Source organism: Hydra vulgaris, chromosome 09 (assembly GCF_038396675.1).
Source record: "Hydra vulgaris chromosome 09, alternate assembly HydraT2T_AEP".
Classification (NCBI taxonomy): domain Eukaryota; kingdom Metazoa; phylum Cnidaria; class Hydrozoa; order Anthoathecata; family Hydridae; genus Hydra; species Hydra vulgaris.
The window spans coordinates 14,870,941-14,895,000 of NC_088928.1; the positions used below are offsets into that span (position 1 = coordinate 14,870,941).

Consider the following 24,060-nt stretch of genomic DNA (forward strand, 5'->3'; position numbering starts at 1 on the left):
TGCAACAATCGGCTACCGTAGTATTTCTGTTTCCATTATCAAAGGGGTCGTCCATAACTTACGTCACGCAATTTTTGACATTTCTCAATCATCTTTACCCCAATACACCCCCCCCCCCCTAAAAAAAAAAAATTTTAACACTTTTAAATATGATAATGTCTATAATTTTCTTAGCTTCTTTGAGTCAATTAATTAGTACTTTTCAGTCTGTTTAATGTTTTTTTCACCCCAATAGTTCCTTCTTTGTTCTCAGAATAAAGCATAGTTTAAAGAATAGACTCGGAGAAGGCATACCAAGCAGACCGCTTAATAGATAGAACGACTATACTCTGAATATCTAGTAAGACTGATATTAAAGTAACTTTAGCTGGTAAAAAGCATGTTTCTATCCAACTATGCTTAACTTGATGTTAAACCAGACAGGAAAATATACTCCTACAATATATTCTGCAAGTTTCAGCAGATTTTAGGCTACATTCCTTTGAAGACCATGATAACATCAGAATTCTACAGATTACATTGGCAGTTGTTAGCCATCTAGCTGTATTAACAGGCCCAATATAAAGAAGTTTTAGTTGCTGAGAAACATCACCACTGCGTATAGTTTTAACTATTTGATAGCCATAATATTAAACAGTAGAAGTACTACATCATTATTTCAACCTTACACTCTTAAGTAAAAGGTGTAAAATTATACCGTTTTTGGTGTTAATATAACCTCAAACGGTATTTTTTGAAACTTATTTGAGCAAAAGTTGTAAATTTACACCGTTTTGGTGTAATTATACACTCTGAAGGTTCCTTTTTAATAAAACGGTGTAAAATAACACCTTTTTTTAATCACTACACCGTTTTAAAAAGGTGTAAAAATCGAATATTGTGATGACTTTTTCTTGTACACCGTTTTATTAAAAGGTGTAAAAGAAGAAAAACTTTACAATACTCAATTTTTACACCTTTTTGAAACGGTGTAGTAAATATAAAAAGGAGTTATTTTACACCGTTAAAAATTAACCTTCAGAGTGTACACTCTTATTTAAAAGGTGTAATATTACACCGTTTTGATGTGTATATAACTTCAAACGGTGCTTTTTGAAAGTTATTTAAGGAAAAAGTTTAAATGTACACCGTTTTGGTGTAAACGGTTTAAGGGGTCGTCCATAAATTACGTCATGCAGTTTTTGACATTTTTTTTTTTTTAGTTAGTGCACAAAGATTGTTTTTTTGTTGCTGCACACTTTTGTGCACCAACTAAATAAAGTTCTGCACTTGAACCATGTAAGTTCAAAGCATAGAACGTGCACTGCACATACAGCTTTAACAGTCCGTTAACAGGCTGTAACTACTCCGTTAATGGAGCGTACACATCGACTAAGTAAGACTTAGGCGTAGTTGATTTTACAATCAACATGTAGATACATCAACTGAGGGTTTGGTTTGGTCAGGTACTCTTTTAATTAATATATTTTAATTAATAAAAAGTCTTCTCTAAAAAAATATTTTAAAATGTCACAAAATCGAGACCTCCTCCTTCTCGTAACAAATCGTCACAAAATCGCTACCCCTCCCATTCCCCCTCCTCCTCCATAAATGTGACGTAACTTTTGGACGACCCCTAAAATAACGTAAATCTGTTTTACACCTTTTTACAAAGATTATAATTTCAGTTTTACATCGTTTTACAAAACGGTGTTTTTCAAAAAATGGTGTAATCTTTATCGGTTACACGGTGTAAAATTGTTTACACTGTAAAAGCTGCTTACAAAATGGTGTTTTAAAAAACAGTGTAAAAGCTGTTTTAAACTTTTTTTATTGAGCTGCTTTATATAAAAGTGTGTCGGCATTAGATGTCTTAAATTTTTTTAAAAAAATGGCCAACAGTTTTACACCAAAATCATAAACTTATTAATAAACGTTGTTAGACGCATTTTAGTTTTATTGTAGTATTATTATTACCATATATATTGGGCAAATGTCTAATTACTAATAAGTCATTTGCCCACTCCGTGTACGTGCAAATTACGTTGTATAGGTAGTGAGGCCGCCGAGAGCCGTCACGCTGCCTGACTTTGATAAACAAGGCCTGATTTTGATAAACACTTTATTTATTATTATTTATTTTGATAAACGCTGCCTGATTTTGATAAACAAGGGCGCAGATCAGGATTTTGATAAACCTGGGCCTGATTTTGAAAAAGGCCTGATTTTGATAAACAGGGCGCCAAACAGCAACCCTGATTGGCGCCCTTGTTCATCAAAATTTCCCTATATTATAGATAAATGTTCTTTTTTTTTTTTTTTAGGTACCTTCTTTTCATTTAGCGCCCCTTGGATATCTGCCGCACGGGACAATTTGTTCTTCCCCCCCCCCCTCTCGGCGGCCCTGTAGGTAGTTTCACGTAGCTAAAAAAGTGTTAAATTGGCTCAAATTGAATTTCTTATATTATTCTTCTTACTTTTTAAAATTAAATTAATTATTTAATTTATATGACTAAAGTAAGTAATAAATTAAATCCATAATGCCTGTTTTTTATATACGCATTATTAAATAATGCATATAAAAAAATACTACCTGTAAAACGCAATCGTTCGTATTTGAAAAGTGTTTATATTTACAGTACTATATTTTTTGTTATTGTACTATATTGTTTATTAACATTGTACTATATTGTATCAGGTATAACAATTATACTTTTAGGAGTATTAGATGTAAATAATGAATATTTACATCTGATATTCCTAAAAGTATAATTTTTATACCTGATACAACACTATCATAATATATATATTATGATGTAATATATTCTGTAGTTTAAAGGGAGTTAATTTCTATATATAGTTTGGATGTTATAATTTATAAATATTTTTTGTTATCTGTTGCTAAGTTAAACACAAATGAATCTACTGTATGTACAAGAGATTGAATAAAAGTTTATGAAGATTAGATGTAGAATGACCTGGATTCTAATACACAATGTTGTTCTTTAGTTAGTAATATTAACAATAAAGTAAATAACAATTATGTTCTGAAAATAAAATTACTAGTATTGTTAGTAACAAATTGTTGAATGAAATTACAAAGATGTGTAAAGTATTTAAAATTATTTTTACATATAAAATATCCATGCTATAAGTTTCTTTTTTTCTTTTACAGGTCAATTATTTTTTAACTTTTTCATATTGTTAAATTTAATGACTGGAAACAGTGTATCTGTGTATTTATTAATATTAACTTTTTAGAATTTGTTCCACATGTTATTCAGGATAATACTTCTCCTGAATAACATCAATATCACATCTCCTGTCTCAAATCAAATATTAATTAATAAAAAGAACTGTAGTTTCTCCTTCGCTAAGATGAACTGGAAGCCAAAGTAAGAAATAGGATCATCAGGAAACAGCGAATAGAAGAAAAAATGTTTTTTTGTCTTTATTAAGATCATTTGGATACAGAAGTACGAGATCTGTAACTCTACTTGGCTGAATAATTCTTGACTGTTTGTCTAAATTGATGTCAGGCGCATACCAGATGCAAGAAATTATTCTGCATTGCTGTTTCAGAGCTTGAAATCTCTTGTAATCTGATGGATAAAGGTAACAAAGTAAACAATTTTCAATTCTTTATTGGATATTTTCAGTTTTATATTTGGCATAGTGATAATTTTTTTTTTTGTCATCTGATGATGCCCCTTAAACATGATGCGCGGGGAAATCTGACCCTGATCCCCCACCTTCTGTGCACTCCTGTATGTATGCACATATAAATGTATATACTTATTTATATATTTATGTATATATATATATACATATACATATATTTTCATATATACACATATATATACATATATATATATATATATACATATATAAATATATATATATATATATATATTATATATATAATATATATATATTATATATATATATATATTATAACTATATTATATATAATATATATATAATATATATATAAATATTTTATATATATATATATATATCAGACACTGATCCCCCACATACTTTGCTCTCCTGTATGTATGCACATATAAATGTATATACTTATTTATATATTTATGTATATATATATACATATACATATATTTTCATATATACACATATATATACATATATATACATATATATATTTGTATATATATATATATTATATATATAATATATATATATATATATGTATATATATATATATATATATATATATATATATATATATATATATATATATATGTATATGTATATATATATATATATACATAAATATATAAATAAGTATATACATTTATATGTGCATACATACATATATATAAATATATAAATTATATATATATGTATATATATATATATATATATATATATATATATATATATATATATATATATATATATATATATATATATATATATATATATGTATGTATGTATGTATGCACATATAAATAAGTATATACTTATTTATATATTTATGTATATATATATATACATTAGGGGTATGACTTTTTAATTTTTTTTTAAAATAAATTGTTTCCTGTAACAAAAAACGATGAAATTTTACAAAAAAAAATGAAAAAAAGCCCAAATAGCTTTCTGCAACAAAAAAAGGTCACCCCCAAAATAAAAATTTGATTTACCATTTTTATACATTCATTTTTGACCGATGTTTTAATCTTAAGCTTAATTCTCAGCTTAATTCTATTTATTTCATTATTTTGTTATGAATTTATAAATATAACGCCACACGTTACCATGGCAACGAAACGGCCGTGTGCTGGCAAATACTTGGAATTGTTATGTGATGACGTCATTGTGTTACCACGGTGATATAGACGACTGTAACAGACTGTAGAAGATTATAGAACTTAGTAGAACATTCTGGAAGCTCTAAATAATTATATAAGCGAGCTGCTGTCAGAGCTCAGTGTTGATAATGTGAATAGTTCTATGAAGTACTCTGCGTGTAACTGAGCTAATAAGGAACTACTGTAGCGAACTAAAGACGCTGTAAGTGTACGAAGTATAAGTAGTTGTAGCATTATCGTTAGGATACGGACTGGATTATCGAACTGTTATCAACATTGACTGGATTATCGAACTATAATTGGATTACTATACAGTTAAAGTATTTTATTAATTAAACGACTTTATTAAACGGATATTTACGCTCAGCTATCCGTAAAGTCGTAACAATATTATATGATGTCTCACAAGAAAAGTCATACCACAGTAACAAAGAACAAGAAGACTTGGACTAAAAATTTGGTGAGATTTCAAGAGTCACACAGAAGAAGAGGAAGCGTGGCTGTAGAAGAACATTCACTCGATGAAAAATCCAGAATACCACTTCAATTGCAGATCGTAGGAAGATACCAGTTTCTCGGAGCATATGTTAAAGGAAGAAAAGAACGAATAGACCAAATTTCTAAGGAAATTACAAAATTGTGGGACAATAAACTGAATTTTCCACGTGTGTCTGATCAAGTGATAAGAGCAAAGCTTATGAAGGTGCTGAAGGTCTATGATGAATGTGTCAAGCGTGGAAAATATGATGTTCTCAATGCATTATTTGACATCACGAAAGTGAATGGCCAGTGGTTATCCTCGGAAGATAAACGTCTATACCACCTACAAAAAGAAAGTAAAGGACAGGTGGGGTACTCAACAGGACAAGTGGCAAGTAAAGAAACCATTCACCCTTCCAAGAGAAGGAAAGTCCAGTCTGGAACAGCAATACCTTCCACATCACAAGTCCTGTCTACCACAGACAGTGGTACTGAATCTGAAAACTGCAAAAGTAAGAGTGAAGATGATGAAGACGACGACGGTGATAAAGACGATGATGAGGACACTCAGAAAAAAACTAGAAAGCACTACAAAAGTAAATTTGCTGTAAGTATGGTTACATCAAGTGGAGTTTCCACAAAGAAAGCTGCTAAAATATGCAATGTATTATCACAACAAGGTATTGATATTCCAACTCCAAGTCAATCAGCAATTTACAAGTCCATATTCAAAGAGGCAGGTAAATTAAAAAAAGAAATGATACAACAACTTAAAATGGAACAGTGGTCCTTACACTTTGACGGCAAACGAATAGATGATAAGGAATATCAGGTAGTTGTACTTCAGAATGAAAGAACTGACGTGAAACTTGATGCACTGGGTTTAAAAGATGGCAAAGCTGAAACTGTTGCTGAAAAAATTGCCAAACTTATTGATGAATACAATTTGTGGAATTCAATTAAGATGATCATTACTGATACAACAAACGTCAATACTGGGAAGAGAAATGGAGTTGTTGTGAAGTTGCAACGTATGTTTAAATTAAAGGGTGTCACAATACCACAATTTATCGGTTGTCAGCATCACGTACTAGACAGGATTCTCCGTCTGGTGATGGACGAAGAACTTGGGGGTGATACCAAATCTCCAAACATTGAATACCCATTTGTGTCTGAACTGTTGAATAAGTATGATGAACTGAAGGATAAGTTTGTGAATGGAACTGTAGAAATTCTTGATAAATCAGGGTGGAGAGACGATATGAAGTTTTTGTACCATTTAACAAGAGTGTTTAGGTTCTATGAAGAACAAAGAAACTTCCCTCTGATTCACTTTCAGAACATTCCTAATATGAGCAATGCCAGATGGAACTCAAGAGCCATTCTCGCCATTCTGGCGTTCATTCTTATGCCTGAAGCGAGAAAGAATTTGGAGAAGGTTTGCAGGTTCATTTCATATGAGTGGGCAGAACATTGGTTTAGTAGTCAAAAGTACAATGACAATGACTTCAAGAATTTATCTGATGTATTGAAGCCTTACAAAAAGGCATTGCAGTCATTCAAAAATCACTGGAAGAAAGAGCCATCCGTCATCGACATACCACGAAGTAATCAGATAGCTGAACGTGCAATCAAGGTGATGCAAGACCTGTATGCTTCCTGCAGAAAGAAAGACAAACTGCAACTTCGATTCATTCTAAGTAATAAGCGCTAGACTCTTTATGAGACGTGAGCATCATGTGACCCATGTACTAAACACAGTAGGCCTATAGACACAAACAGTTATGTATATTGTTGTACTAGACGCTTTGATACTGTTAATTTTGTAATACTTGTATAATTATATATCACATAATGTTTTTTGTTATATCACAGTACATGTTGCATAAATAAATAAAATAACAACAGGAGTATGACTCTTACAACATCTTCAGCCTTTAATATTCATTTACTGTACAAAAGTGTACCTATTGAAAATTCGATTTTTTGGTTTTGGGGTGACCTTTTTTCAAAATATGTCAAAATGAAACATCTATTCGTTCTTTTTACATAAAAGTTCATTGAATTACGATACAGGCCTAGTAGGTTGCAAAAAAGTCATATCCCTAATATACATATATATAGATATATATATATATATATATATATATATATATATATATATATATATATATATATATATATATATATATAAATATATATATATATATATATTATATATATATTATATATAATATATATATAATATATATATAAATATTTTATATATATATATATATATATATATATATATATATATATATATCTGACCCTGATCCCCCACCTTTTGTGCACTCCTGTATGTATGCACATATAAATGTATATACTTATTTATATATTTATGTATATATATACATATATATATATATATATATATATATATATATATATATATATATATATATATATATATATATTATATATATATATATTATATATATATATATATATATTATATATATATATATATATATATATATATATATATATATATATATATATATATATATATTGATATATATATAAATATAATATATGTATATATATTACACATATATGTATATATATTATACATATATTATATATATATATATATATATATATATATATATATATATATATATATATATATATATATATATATATATATATATATATATATTATTCTTTATACCCCTCTAAAATTAGAATTTTCAAAAGTTCAGTAAAATATTGACCTTCGTTTTCTGTGCACATTTCGGTTATTTACCGTTCGATTTTAATAAAATTAAAACGAAAATAAAGCTCTTATTACGCATAATAATTTTTGTTAAACAACATTTCCTTTTTAAATGTATACTAAAGCGACAAAATAAATTGCAAACTAAGCCAAATTTCACTATATTTTATTATATTGGTTTATTATATGGTTTAGTTCAGTTTGAGACTTTATCGAGAGTGTTGTGATTCCTGAAATAAAATTACAATAGTTTATCTATTTTGCTTGACTAATAATATTAATTACAGTATTTTAAGAAAGTGATATAATTGCGAGTTTCAACGAAACTACTTTTGTTTGGAAATATAGGTGACAACAAAATATATTTTCATTCATACACTGTATTAAAGAAAATTTAAAATGGCTGCAGTTGCAAAGTCAACACGCAGTTCTACAGCAAAATGGTTAATTGGTCAACCAATATCAATGCTTTCCCATCTTAAGCTTCCAACGATTTTGGAAGTATTAAAATGTTTTTTCTTCCACCATGAGGTAAAAGGATTAAGTATACATGAAAGTTCGGTAACAGTTATCAAATCAACTTGTGAAATTTGGGAAAAAGCTAAAATTCCTACAATTCGAAAGGATAATGCAGTTACAAGGCTTGAAAAATTTCATAAAGAATATACGGATCTATTAAAAGACAGAAATAAAAAATCAGCTGTTGCTAGAAGCAAAGTAACAGACTTTGAAAAGAGAATTATAAAACTTTTTGATATTGCGCCAACTAATGTTTTTGATTTAATAAAAATTGCTGAAGATCGCGATTTCCTCATAGATCAATGAGATGATAGAAACATGGTCTTGGGTTCCATTGATAAAGATGATGCAGAGAAAGAAAAAAATAAAGTTTGCAGAGAGATAAGTTTGGATAAACGTTTGCAAAAAGAAGCGTTAAGGAAACAACGCTCTTAAGAAGAGTTGTTCTTGAGAATTCAACTTCGCCTTCAAGTTCTGCTAGTAGCGATCATGATGATATCGTAGTTTTGAAAGGAAAAGATGGTGTTGCAGAAAGCTCCGGTCTGAAAAGGAAGCGTTCTATAAAAAAAAATTATTACCCCTGAAGTTGTCGCTTCCTTAGATAGAAGAAAAGTAAGCAATTGTGTGGCAATGCGAACTATAGCAGCTATAATGCAAAGTTTAGGAGCTCCCATTGAAGAGTTCTCTATATCTGTTACTACTTTTAATAGGGCAAGAACTGATTATCGTAAAACTCATTACAATGAAACGAAAGAAAATTTCAAACCAAATGTACCTCTCGTAGTTCATTGGGATGGAAAAATGATGGCAGACATCGATGGAAGTGGAAATGTTGAGCGTTTGTCAGTTTTAGTAACAGGGCGTGGGGTTGAAAAACTTCTGGGAGTGCCTAAACTTCCTGATTCAAAAGGAGAAGCCATCGCTACTGCAGTTGTAGCCTCCCTCCATGAATGGGATGCTTCGAATCTTATTAATAATCTATGTGGCATGTCGTTTGATACCACAGCTAGCAATACAGGATCTGAGAAAGGTGCTTGTAATTTACTTGAAGAAAAATTAGGAAAAGAATTATTGAATTTAGCTTGTCGTCATCACATTACTGAAATTGTTGCAGGATCTGTGTTTAAAATTTATTTTCTAACAACGTCCGGACCAGATGTTGCTATTTTCAAACAATTTAAACAAGCCTGGAAGAATATCAAGAAAGATGATTTTAGCCCAACAGTGCAAGATGAAGAAGCTGAAAGATATCTTTCAAACGTCTCGATTGAAAAAAATCGTCTATAATTAATTTCTTTAAAAAATGTTTGCAAGACTCACAACCACGAGATGATTATAAAGAACTTCTTGAATTATGTCTAATATATTTAGGAGAGCAACCTCCTAGTGGAATAAGATTTAAAGCACCTGGAGCCTTCCATCATGCTCGGTGGATGGCAAAACTTATTTATTCAATTAAAATATGGTTATTTAGAGATCAGTTTAAAATGGTGCAACATGAATTAAACGCAGTAAGAGGTATTAGCATGTTTGCTGCGTTAATATATGTTCGACAGTGGTTTACTGCACCACTCAGTGCCTCGGCCCCATTTAATGATTTAGATTTTCTTAAAAATATTGAGGAATATCGTGAAATGAATGAATATATAGCGACCGCTGCAACCAAGGCAATGAAGCGGCATCTATGGTATTTAAGTGAAGAACTTATATCTTTGGCCTTTTTTAGTGATGATGTAGAGATTGAAGTTAAAAGAAAAATGATAACTGCCCTTCAGCGTCAATGCATAGACAATAATTGGCCATCAAAGAAATTAGCAGATATTACAAATGTAATGAGTAAATCCCTTGAGGACTTTGTAACGTGTAAATCACTTTCATTTTTTAATTTCTTCAATATTGACATTTCCTTTCTTGAAGAAGATCCTTCAAACTGGAAAAACAGTGAGTCGTATGCCGACTCTAAAGAAGTAGTGAAGTCTCTTAAAGTTGTTAATGATTGCGCCGAAAGAGGGGTGAAGTTAGTACAAGACTTTAATGCTGTCTTAACAAAAGATGAAGAGCAGCAAAAGTATGTGCTAAATTTAGTTGCAGAAAACAGGGCTGTCTTACCAGATGCTAAAAAATCAACATTGAGTCCTAAACAAACCAGGCGACAAGGAGCAGCTGTTGTTGTTTAATGTTGTTTAATAAAAATTATTATGTGTAATAAGAGCTTTATTTTTGTTTTTATTTTATTAAAATCAAACGGTAAATAACCGTAATGTGTACAGAAAACGAAGGTAAATATTTTACTGAACTTTTGAAAATTCCAATTTTAGAGGGGTATAAAGATCGCCCCAGCGCGACCTCTAAATATTATTTGATTTGGCTGATTTTTTTGGTACAATGTTTTCTTTCATAAATGAACACATTTAGACCTTAGGAATAACAAAAAGTAAAAAAAGTTTTTTGGATCACTCTAATATATATATATGTATATATGTATATATATATGTATATATGTATATATATATATGCATATATATATTATATATATATATATATATTATATATATATATATATATATATATACATATATATATATATATGTATATATATATATATATATATATATAGAGAGAGAGAGAGAGGAGAGAGAGAGAGAGAGAGAGAGAGAGAGAGAGAGAGAGAGAGAGAGAGAGAGAGAGAGAGAGAGAGAGAGAGAGAGAGAGAGAGAGAGTGATGTGATGCATTTTTTTGGTTCTTATTTTTTTTTGAGTAATATTAAAAAAAAAATCATTATTTAAGCTACTAAATTTACATTTAATGGCAATATTTTAGTTCATAGTTTTATTTCTGATTTAAATAAGACATTTAATACTGATATTTACTGAAATTCTTTTTATTTTGGTATTTTTAAATGTTAACACATTTGGAGCAGTCCTGTATAAAAACTTCTCAGATAATTTTATCTTACCTAGTCCTTTTCTCAGTCAATTTTTATCAAAATTATTTATTTGCAAATGCCCCTGCTGACCCCCCGGTTGCTAAGGGCCTGTATATATATATATATATATATATATTATATATATATATATATATATATATATATATATATATATATATATATATACACAGGCCACTGTACTGTATATATGTATTTATCTTATTTATCTTATTGATAAAAAAGAAAAATTTATATATACAGTGGCTGCCGGTGACAATACACTTTGGTGGGGCCAGGAAATATTAACCAAACAATATCACAATGACTTGCTGTCAGCGTAGTTGATGCTTTGGTGTTTGTTAGGACGCTAGCGTTTTTTGATGAGTTGAGAGAGTTAAGGAGTAGCATACTTTCAAAATAAAGTATTTAATGATATTGTAAAAACCTATGTAAAAACCAGCAAAAACTGACTGAAAACTGCCCTAATAGTTCAAAAGTGTCTTAATTCTTTTTCTAAAGTAATAAAACACCGTTCAGCATCAGCTGTAGACACAGGCGTGACCAAAACAATCTCTATCAACGTAGATACTTCAGAAAATGTTTCAACCAGGTTATTTTCATGCATAATTGGGACAGGGCATTAATTGCGCCGATATCACTAAAAACAGCTTTTCAACAAAACGGTTAATTCCAACATCAACTTAACTTCACTTAGTATTGGTTAGTTATTTTAATAATTTATATATGATTCCTAGGAAAATGTTGTATATTAAAGTTGAAATTTTTGGGATCTAAAATTGGTTTTCAGATCCCAATGACAAGAAACATTTAGCCAATAAACTGTCAATTTTGTTCACGTTAATTTATCTTATTAATGAAACTAAATTATTGATAAGATAACTTTAAACTATATTGTAACAATGACTTTGGCATGATTTAAAAGCAAACCTTATTAACAGTAGTTTAGTCAAGAAGGGCTCCTGAATTACCAATCGATAAAATAATAAAGAATGTAACATTACACATACATTGAACTCTCTGATAGGTTCACATAAAGATTTCTGAGAATGGCGAAAGGATCTACAAAAACAAAAAAGATACTTTTACAACATTAAAAAATTTTTAAATATGTTTTTTAAATATTTTTTTCATAATGCAACACATATTTTAATTAAATCCATAATTCTTAAATACAACATTTACAATGTCAGTCATAAATAATAGTAAACTTCACACGATTATTTGCATTGTTAAAGATGCTTTGACGATTTCATGAAATTAAAGATGAAAACTTAACATCTGTTTGTAAGCATACATAACAGTACTTGAATGTTTATATAGTTTTAGTTATTTGGCTTCAGCCAAATAAAAGTATAAGTATCTTTTGTAAAAGTATCTTTTTTGTTTTTGTAGATCCTTTTGCCGTTCTCAGAAATCTTTATGTGAACCTATCAGAGAGTTCAATGTATGTGTAATGTTACATGTACTGTTATGTATGCTAAAAAAAAAAAACATTTCAATAAAATACTCTGGTTATTTTATTTCTATGGTAATGGTAAATGCCAAACATTTTTAAATAATCTAAAATTTGTATATTTTTTACAATTACTGTCTTTTTGGAAGTATCAATTATTGAAGCTGTATTAAGAAATGTAACAGTACCACCAGTGGTACAGTTTTTGTGATTAAAAAAAAAAAATTTTTATATCTTCTGTTGTTTTAGTTGTTTGTACCTTTGTTGTATCAAACTAATAATAATGACTAATTTTAAAATATTTCTTGAAAACCCAGTTGCATTTTTTTGCTGATTAAAAATTCTTTAAAACTTGTGACTGATGCTTATCATTATGGTTGAAATTGGCTCTGGTTCAGCATCGATCTAATTAGCAACAAGCAAAGGTAGAATAGCTCAACTGCCACCAAACAATGTAAACAATTTTCAATGACTGATTCATTATGCTGCAGAATTTAATACATAAGCTATTTGGGAAAAATAAACTTCAGCAATCCCTCATTAAGAATAGAACAAGAATTTCAAAAGTACAAATAGTTTGTAGCTCTTATTATATTTGTAGAAATGACTAAGTTTTCTTGCGTCACAATATATAAACTTGATAAACATTGCCATACACTTGCAATACATTTGTTTGATTATTACACAAATCAAGATTCTCATTAATATGGCTGAGCCACTATTTTTACCCTGTAAAAATAAAAACGTTATAAATTAAAAAAAAAATAAAACAATATATGCCTGAAAAATGTAGTTCACTAACAAAAGTTATAAATGTAAAAGATTGCTGATTATTAAAGAAATGCGAAACTTTTTCATGATATTTTAAAATCAATTTTCTAAACTGTTCAATTGCCCTAGAATTTCTAAACTTATAATTTTATTCTTTTTACCATTATTATTCCTGATATAATTATAGAATAAAATGACTTGTCCTAGAAAATTTCCGAAAATTAATAAAAGTTAACATTTTTTTAGCTGTATCTCTTTAAATGTTTATGACAAACCAACATTTATACCAGTAATTTCTGTTGCATTATTTTAAATAAGATGTTTTTGCCATATTCTTATTCCTATTAATTTATACTCCTAATAACTACATGGTAAATTTTATATCTGCATATCCAGGTGAAGAAACCAGTATTAACACTGCTAATATTGTAATATTAACACTGTTAATACTCACAGTAAAATTGCAATATTAACAAATGATGTTTGCAGTATTATTTTTACAAATAAATGTTCACATTTAATGTTATAAAGTTTCCTAATATTACTGTACCTTATTGAGTCAATAAAACTTCTGACTTAGCAGTAAATTCGTCTCTCTTTAAATCGAGAATTAAAAATGGTGGAGAAAATTTTACAGCTTAGTGATATTTTTAAACTTCTTTTCTTTTCGGGCCAGTTCAATGAGGCCCTGCAGTGCGCTTTTTTGTCCCACCTGAAAGCACAATAAATTCTGTGTGCACATAAAAAATTATATTACTACAAACAAATTAAATAGGGCCAGTAAAAATCGGCCCAGCCATTATTGGCAATGAATTAAAACAACGCTACAGTACTATAAATAAATTGCAAATAAACATATTACTGAAAAAATAAAATAATTTAAAATTAGAACTAAGAACTATTTATTTTTATAAAACCTGTCTGCAAATAGTTTAGGCTAATAGTTGCATATTTACATATATATAAATACATATTTACATTAACAAATACTTTACTTTAAATAAATCTAGGTGGGGTCGGGCCCCTATGGCCCCTATTGACAAGCCGCCACTATATATATATATATATATATATATATATATATATATATATATATATATATATATATATATATATATATACAGGCCCATAGTAACCAGGGGGTTGCAGGGGCATTTACCCCCTCAACCCCCCTCCCCAATAATTTTTCAGACAAGAATTTTTGAAGAAATTGACTGAAAAATGACTTTAAAATTAAAAAAGGTCCTTGAAACTATTTCGGGGTAGTATTGCCCCCCCCCTAATGTAATTTTTGTTCCTACAAGTCTGATATATATATATATAAAGTAGTAGTCAAACATATAAACACTGGATATGAATTATTTATGTCTTTTATTGTTACTATTAAATAGCTTAAATGAAGATGCACTAAATTTAAGTTTAATATTTTTTAGCACTAGAGGCCTTTCAAAAAATCATCAGTTTTTTTGAAAGGACTCTAGTGCTAAAAAATATTAAACATAAATTTATTGTATCTTCATTAGAGTTACTAAATAGTAACAATAAAAGAAATAAATATTTCATATGGAGTTTTTATATGTGTATATATATATATATATATATATATATATATATATATATATATATATATATATGTATATATTTATATTTATATATAACCACTATTAATTAAGGAGTTATTTTTAAAAAAAGAATAGAATTATAGAGCAATGAAACGATTGACAGAAGATTTAAAGAGTAGTAAGTTGTATGAATCAAGAAAACATGAAGATGAGAGAGTTTCAAAGTGTTAAGATGCCGGTAAAAAAACTAGATAAATAGAAGTTTTTAGAGCATGCAGGGACAGATACTGTAAATAAATGAGACTTAGCTAAATGATAAGTCAAGCAAGAATGAGTTTTTGTTGATGGAACTAGAGATTATAACTCCTTTGAGCGGCAACCATGAATTTGTAGAAAAAGAAAGAGATGCAACTTTACAAAAATGGGAAAGAGGCTCAAGCTTAGCAGATAGAGCGGTTCCAACTACATTTACCATGCATTTTTGGACCTTCTCTAGAAGAAAAAGTGCATCATTAGAATGGAATCAGGGGTAAGAAAATGGCGATCATGATAAAGAAAATCAACCTCATCAGATACTAATTTAGCAATGGATTGTATATTTTGTTTACATGAAAGGTCAGTAGTAAATGATAATACAAAAAGACGTAAACAGAGGATTCAGTGAGAGGGTTGCCATTTATTAATACAGGAATGTCGACAATATTTTAGCAGTAAAATTTACAAGCCAAAATTTGTGAGCCCCAATCTGTTAAAAGTGAGATCAGATTAAAGATTGGCAGCCTGTATATATATGTATGTATATATACATATTTATACATATATATATATATATATATATATATATATATATATATATATATATATATATATATATATATATATATATATATATATATATATTAGTAGTAGAAAATCACTTAACAAAATTTTTTTCCATTTAACACTGTGTTTCATCAACAAAGATTCATCAGAAATGGATGATCAAGTTAATAAAACTTCAATTTATACCAAAATTAAATTACAGGAAGTTGCAAATGTCCTGTAATTTAATTCCTGTAATTTAATTTTGGTATAAATTGAAGTTTTATTAATTTGATCATCCATTTCTGATGAATCTTTGTTGATGAAACACAGTGTTAAATGGAAAAAAATTTTGTTAAGTGATTTTCTACTAAAGTGAGCTTCTGTCAAAGCAACATGCTGCTCAAAAACAGAATAATCGGCACTGTTTGTTTGAAATCATTCAATGTATTCGGTTTCTGTGTAGACATGGATTGGCTCTCAGAGGTGATGATGATGGTCAAGATAAAAATCTTAATCAAATTGTGTGTATGAAGGCTTACAATGATATTCTGGTTAAAGACTTGCTTGTTAAAAAAGGCAATGTTTACACCATTGCGGAAATACAAAATGAAATTATCCAAACAATGAGTCTCCAGGTGCTGAGAGAAATCATGGCTGAGCTTTTTCTTCTTCTTTTCTGGCCATTATGATAGACAAAACTACTGATTCATCCAACCTCTCTCTCTCTCTCTCTCTCTCTCTCTCTCTCTCTCTCTCTCTCTCTCTCTCTCTCTCTCTCTCTCTCTCTCTTAGGGTCAACAAAGTCTAATGTCTGAAGTGAAAAAAGTACTTCAACTTGTTTTAGTAATGCCAGTAATAAATGCAACATCAGAAAGATCATTCAGTGCTCTTAGGAGGGTTAAAACATATCTCAGGACAAAAATGTCTCAGAAATGGCTGAATCATTTATTAATATTTAATGTTAGCAAAGAAAGGACAGATACACTTGACCTGAAGGAAACACTTAATGACTTTGTTAAGGGTTCACAACATCGGTCAATGTTTTTTTCTCTGTTTTGATTTGTGCGTTAGCTATTACAGTTCATTGTTGTAAACAGTTTTTTTAATGTGTTATGAATATAATTAAATTCGCAGAACCACTCCTATAATGAGTACTATGCCCTGTATATATATATATATATATATATATATATATATATATATATATATATATATATATATATATATATATATGTTTATATATATATACATAAATATATATATATATATATATATATATATATATATATATATATATATATATATATATATATATATTACCCATGAGCGAGACTAGGTTTTTTCAAACCGAGACGACACCGAGATGAAAAGTTAGTACTTCTCGTGAGACCGAGAACAAGACGAAAAATTTAACAATTTTTAAAAAAAATTTATTAAAATCCAAGTAAAAAAAAAAAATGTAAACATGGTTTTGACAAATAGACATTTGTCAAATGTAAACAACTTTTTCAAATATTAATTCAGAATTTTTTTACCAAACTTTTCCAACAAGACAATGTTTTCTCTGATTAAGATGATTTGTTCTACTTTTTTTGGGTGTAAGTTGTGTCTGGATGATCGGACGACATTTCCACCTGAGCTAAAAACTCTCTCTGATTTAGTTAAACTTGCTGGAATAGCTAAAATTTGTCTAGCTAATGAAGAGAATCTAGCAATAAATTTGAATGCAATTTCCACCAATCAAGAATCGGAAAGTATTTTTTGACATCAGGGAGATATTCATACTGGCACATATCGCTCAAAATAGGATTCAGTTCAGATGTTGGCTCTTGTGTTTCAAGTCTGACGTTTAACTTGCGCTTCAGTTTTGAATTAGGGGACAAATCTGCTGAAAGGACTCTGGCAACAGGTTGGCACTCAACATTATCCTTAACCTGTGAGGCTAACCATTCTTTTGTTGTTTGAAATTTTTTGAAGAGCTTTAAGTGTAGTCCCTTTAAAGCAGGATTTAAGTAGTTTGCTGCAGCACTCAAAAAGTTTCCAGTGTGACAAAGAGGAAATCTTTTCTTAATGCAGCTTTTCAAGTTTTTTGCATACAAGACACCGTAGCCATTTTTTCCATCCGTCTCAATAAATTGATCAATTTTGCCATGGATTAAATAAAGAGAATCGGCGACAGCGTTAATTGTTGGAATAGACTCAGCCAAACCACGTTTCTGTAGCTTCTTTAAGTGGTGCCAAAATTTCTACTGCTCCCTCGATTGATTTCAACTGTGATGCACTGATGGTCTTTGAAGAAAAAATATCTTCATTTGCACATAAGCTGATAATTGCACTCTTTAGATGTAGGACAGAAGCCATGCAATCCAGTTCACTATTCCATCTTGTGTCAACAGATTGGCGTAACTGTCTAAAATTGATTCCTCAAGCGTCTGATTCTGATTCAAGCAACTCAGCTGCAACTGTTGACTGGTGAGTTAAAGAAGCCAAATCTTTGCATGTTTGCAACGCATCATCCATTCCAGCAGTCATTCCAAATGAGTCTCAAACTGCACATTATAAAATATGATTGTTGCACAAGTATTGGTCAAGGCGCTTTGACAATTTGACTGCAAGTTTCATGTTTCTTGCCTGGTCGTTCACGCAGTACATTGGCAAATCAGCAGGCAAATTTATTTCTTCTAAGAAAGAATCCAGCTTTCCTTCAATTAAGATACCTGTGCGTCTGCCTGGGAACTGTTGGACATGGGGTGTCCAGTGATGTTGTCTCCAATTTTCGTCAATAGCATGAAAAGTCCAAGAGATGTAGCTGTCCTGAGCTTTAGAAGTCCTAAGGTCAGAAGTAAATGCAGCGCTTTTTAGATTTGGCGTAATCTTCGTTATTATGCTCTTCATTCCAGCTTGAACTTCTCTTTACCGAATTAAAAGCTTTCTTGAATATGTTGTTCTGTGATGAAGGCTCAGTTTAGCGTTTGCAATTCAAACAATTTCTTGAAACCTCTTCCTTCGATTGCTGAAAAGGATGCCAGATCAGTGCAAAAGTAATCCAGCATTGCGAAGTCAATTTGTTTTTGAATGGAATTATCTTTGTCATATTTGGACTTTGTTTCAAGCATTTCGACCATGGTTCGTTGTTTCTTTTTAGGAGGAGGAAGAAGAGAGTCGTCAGTTTTTTCAGAAAACTCAACATAATCTTGGCTGTGTTTTTTCTCGAGGTGACAATGAAGTCCGCTTGTGTTTCCATCTTTTGTTTTCAAAGACTTTTTGCACGCCTTGCATTCAGCATCGTCACTTATTTTTTGAAAATATCTCCAGATTTTTTTTTCTTGGTGACATTTTTGATCGTTGAAATAAGGCAAGAATATTTCTTTTTAATATGAACAATATGTGTCAAGTTGAATTCCACTGGTAAACTAATGAAATTAAGTCGAAAGTGCACCATTTTATACAAAAAGTTTTTGTATTCAAAATCTAATAAAAAATATTTAAAATTTAACTAAAATTTTTTTTTTTAAATCTAATTAAAAATTTAATTTGTTTTTGCCCAAAACAAATTAAATCTTTAATTAGATTTATTAAAATCACGGAGTCAAAATATTAATTAATTAAAAAAGCAAGTTATTAAGCATTTTGTATATATAATATATATATATACATATATATATATATATATATATATATATATATATATATATATATATAATAATATATATATATATATATATATATATATATATATATATATATATAATATATATATATATATATATAATATATATATATATATATATATATATATATATATATATATATATATATATATATATATAATATATATATATATATATGTATGTATGTATGTATATACATACATACATATATATATAAATATATATATATATATATATATGTATATATATATGTATATATATATATATATATATATATATATATATATATATATATATATATATATATATATATATGTATATATATGTATACACACACACACCTATAGATAATGTAAAAGAAAGTTTAGTATATGAATGTAAAAGAAACTTGAAAAGCAAATTTAGCGAAACCCATACTTTTTCCTGGTCTATTTTAAAATTCGTTCCCTCTTATTCAAAAATTTCAAAAAAGTTTCACATTTGCCTAAATGAAAAACTTTCAATTATTTCTTATTCAAAACCTGATGAACTATTTAATAACATATTTACTAAAAAATTATTTTATATATATATATATATATATATATATATATATATATATATATATATATATATATATATATATATATATATATATATATTTGTTATATATATATATATATGTTTTATATATATATATATATATAAATATATATTTTTATATATATATATATATATATATATATATATATATATATATATATATTTGTTATATATATATATATGTTTTATATATATATATATATAAATATATATTTTTATATATATATATATATATATATATATATGTATGTATATATAAATATATATATAACATAAGACACTACAAGTATGTCATGATAGAGTATTATAATAATTTTTTTTCCTGCTTACTTAAAAGTTTAACTTATTTAGTTGGACTTTCCTATATCAATAATAAGGATTAAAAAATCATGTTTTATTTTGTTTGCTTATTTTAGTATTACAATGACGACATCCTTTTAATGGCTATTGTATATTTTTTAAATCCTCGCTCAACTGTTTGCTCAAAGCAAAACCCAAAAGTCACTGACATGCAGCTTGCAGGCTACTATGGAGGAGACGAATATCTTGTTGTTGTGGTTGACCCCTAAAAATGCTTTTTGATATTATACACGCTAAACTATGATTTTTTATATACATTTACTAGAATATCTAGTTTAAAATCATTTTGGTTAATGTTGGCAGTTTATGTTTAAAAAAATCTCATATTATCGATAAAGGCAAGTCAACTATGGAAATCATGAACTTAAAATGATCCATGAAGACATTTTTTAAAAACTTTTATAATAAGTAGAACATAAACAGGAACATATTTTTATGTACTTTATAATTAAATAAGTGTGTGTGTTAATTTTTAGGTGTTTTTTTGTTTGTTTGAAACTAATCTGAAGTAGTCAAAACAGTCCAAATAAACACTAAAACGGTGTGAATTAACACTAAAAAGGTGTGTAGCATGAAATACACTAAAACGGTGTAATTTAACACCGTTTCGATTTTTTTTTATGCTGCACACCTTTTTAATTTAACACCTTTTAATTAAGAGTGTAGTAAAAAAAGGGTTAATATAAAGATCGGTTGCTTTTCAAGAAAGTTTTCAATAGTTCCACTCCATTTTTTATTTCTGTTAGATTCTCCATCTAACAATTTAATTAGATGTTTTAATGATAACTCATTGGTGCGTAGAGCACGGACTGTCCAATATAACTTTTGCCCTAACTTTAGCTCCATTAATTGCATTACTCCTCCTTTCCAACCAGTGCTTACATTGGTAGAGTCTCCACCGATTGCTGCAAAGTGAGTGTTAATTTTTCTCATTTAATAATACTTAATAAACACCCATTTTCTATTTAATAATACTTTTATCTAATAATTTTCAAAATTTAATTAGAAATGTAATAAATATCAATTTATGTTTTAAATTAAAAGATAGTAACATAAATTAAAAAAAAATGTATATATCTCCTTTCCCTGTAGTCCCATCAATTGATAGAAAATATAATCCTGGTAAACTTAACTATTCTTAGATAACAAATAAATATATAGATTTAGAATTGAAAATATGCAGTAGCATAGTCTTAATTAAAAGAAACGAAGAGCAATCCTGGCACCTTTTTTTTTCATTCATCAAGTTTCTCTTTGTTTACTAAAAACTATATTTTAAAATATTTATCCCACTACAAAACCTGCACAAATTAAAAAAAAAAGTATATATCTCCGTTCCCTGTAGTCCCCTCGTGACAACTTCACCGACAATTTATAGAAATCAATAACTTGTATATTAAATGTTTAAAATAAGCTATTTAAAAATAATGTTTTTGTGTGTACCCATTTAGAAAGTGACCTTCAAATAAAGCCCCAACTTTTAAGTACTCTGTAAATCAAAATTTTTAAAACAGTTTTAACTACTAAATGCAATATGCTTATCTTGTATTAATTTCTGAGGATAGGTTTGCTGTAAAGCTAATAAGATAAGTTCTTTGTAAAGCTGATTTAAGTCTAAAGATATGAAAGTTGACCCTAAAAACATGAAATTATCAAAATAAAGCATTTTTTGGCAAATTTCAAGGCAGTTCCCTGGTAGCTTAAACTCGGTTAAATTTAAATTTTTTGATAGTTCTGAATTTAATTTGTTAAACCTCATCCTTTCTTAAAAATGTCAATAGTAAATCTAATTTTTTAAAATTTGACCTGAGTATGACAAACCCTAGTTCTTATTATTATTATTATTATTATCATTATTATTACGTTCTGAATGTTTTAATAATACAATTTTCGTAAGGAGGGGGGCCCAAAAAAAGTTTTGCATCAGCACATTTTTATCCACCCCAGGGCCCTGGAGTGGATAAAAATGTGCTGATGCAAAACTTTTTCCACTCCAGGGCCAAACTTTATCCACTCCAGGGCCCTGGAGTGGATAAAAATGTGCTGATGCAAAACTTTTTTTGGGCCCCCCTCCTTACGAAAATTGTATTATTAAAACATTAAGAACGTAATAATAATGATAATAAAATAATAATGATAATAAAAATATATACGTATTACTAAAAAAACACAAAGTTTAATGTTTTTTCGTAAAAAAAATTGTGTATTTTGAGTGGGGCCCTGGACCTTTTAAGCATGGCAGGGGCCTAGAGAGAAATTTCCTTATCCTTCCTTGCCAGTCCGACCATGTGTTAAACTAGGACAATAAAAAGTGGCTTTTGTATTTACATATATTTTTTGTCAGGTTTTGTTTTAGTTATCACAAAAAGCTAAGTTTCTGATCTGTAGCATTTGTTTATTCGCTAAAGTTTACAAATAAACTTTTAATTTACATGACTTTTATGTTTGCGTCAAACTGTTATCAGAATTTTCGTAGAGCAATTTTAATAGAAAGATATATAAAAAAAGTTGCTAAGTCATAAGATTAAGACGTATCAATTCTAAAATAATGTTTTCGTCCAAAATATAGTCAACAGTGATTTATCCGAATAAATTTTGCTGTAAATGTTTGTTTTTTTAAATGTACAAAAGTATGTTTAAATTATTCATAAATATTATTCTTTAACAAGTTTTCAGATACACGACTGGTTCTAAATGTTATTTATAAATTAAAACTTGGGTAAAAGTAACAAAAAATATCAAAACTGTTCCATTTTTGATATTTTTTGTTACTTTTATTTGTTTGTTGTTGTATCATTTATATATATGTTGTTATATATAAGTTATATTATTTGTATATTGTTTACTTATAAATTGTTAATGTTATTAAATTATATTCAATCTTCGTTTAGTTGAAACATCATTTTTTAGCAAATATGATACATCAGCTATGAAGCTAAATATAACAGCTTCACCTAAAGTAATAGCTCGGTTTAGGCAAGCAATAAATCATTTAAAAATAAGAAAACTTATTCAAATTTTTGAACTTTTTCTGGTCTGGTTTATTAGCGTTCTCTTTAAAACTACAGTTTATGGAGGAAATATTTCGACTACCATGCAAGACTATATATATATATATATATATATATATATATATATATATATATATATATATATATATATATATATATATATATATATATATATATATATATATATATATATATATATATATATATATATATATATATATATATATATATATATATATATATACATATATATATATATATATATATATATATATATATATATATATATATATATATATATATATATATATATATATATATATATAA

At 28.2% G+C, this 24,060-nt stretch overlaps 1 long non-coding RNA gene across 1 annotated transcript; it reads left to right on the plus strand.

The window, feature by feature from the left end:
• The first annotated feature begins 2,969 nt into the window (after window positions 1–2,969).
• On the plus strand, window positions 2,970–21,191 carry LOC136084590 (uncharacterized). The gene is made up of 3 exons (XR_010640669.1): window positions 2,970–3,091; window positions 3,241–3,594; window positions 20,779–21,191. It is a non-coding gene; the product is annotated as an uncharacterized LOC136084590 (long non-coding RNA).
• The last annotated feature ends 2,869 nt before the right edge of the window (window positions 21,192–24,060 follow it).